Below are 743 nucleotides of genomic sequence, written 5' to 3'. Positions count from 1 at the left end.
TTTTGCATTGTTTGGCTTTCTCTCTTGGCATTGGTATTTGTTCTCGGCACCCTATCGGTTTGGCCTCCGCGCGCTACAAGTGGTATCAGAGCACAACAAGGGCTACCCAACCTCTACGGTTTTGACTAATAAAATCATAAACATGCAATCTTAACAACTGTGATTTATTTTTTTAATATGATTAACAATGTATCCTCATCAATTGCACCGCTCCTATTTTCACCTGGATAAATCACAAACATCCATGTAATGGTAGCCATAATGATTAAGAAAAATCCAATGTTGTGCAAATGCTGAAATGCAGGATTATGTTACGAACCTAATAATAACATAAGATGTTATCATAAGTCTCTCAAAAGGCGCCCTAGGGTTCACTTGAAACCTCAAACGATAAGATTAGGGCTTATTTTATGTTAAAGTTCAACGTCTTGTGGCCTACCTAAATCTAGTGGCTCTAGTTGTTCATGGCCAATTATCCTGCATTTGATGATATTACCAAATTGGGACTTCATCCCCAAAAAAATAAATAAAAAAAAAAATAAAAAAAAAATCCAAAACTCAAAATTATGATCTCATAAATGTTTCCATCCTTCATTTTCCTGGCCTGGCCTGATAAAAGTAGCATTTATATTTTGGGTGGGTCCCAGTAACGTGTGACCATAAATCCTAAACCCCAAATGGGGTCTGACCCCTTCTCGTAAAGTACATGAACAAGCCTTAGCTTGCCCATGAAGAGTGGCCGC

The sequence above is a fragment of the Asparagus officinalis genome, chromosome 7, assembly GCF_001876935.1.
Source record: "Asparagus officinalis chromosome 7, Aspof.V1, whole genome shotgun sequence".
Classification (NCBI taxonomy): Eukaryota; Viridiplantae; Streptophyta; class Magnoliopsida; order Asparagales; family Asparagaceae; genus Asparagus; species Asparagus officinalis.
The sequence above is the reverse complement of the archived record's forward strand: the minus strand, read 5'-3'. Positions refer to the sequence as shown.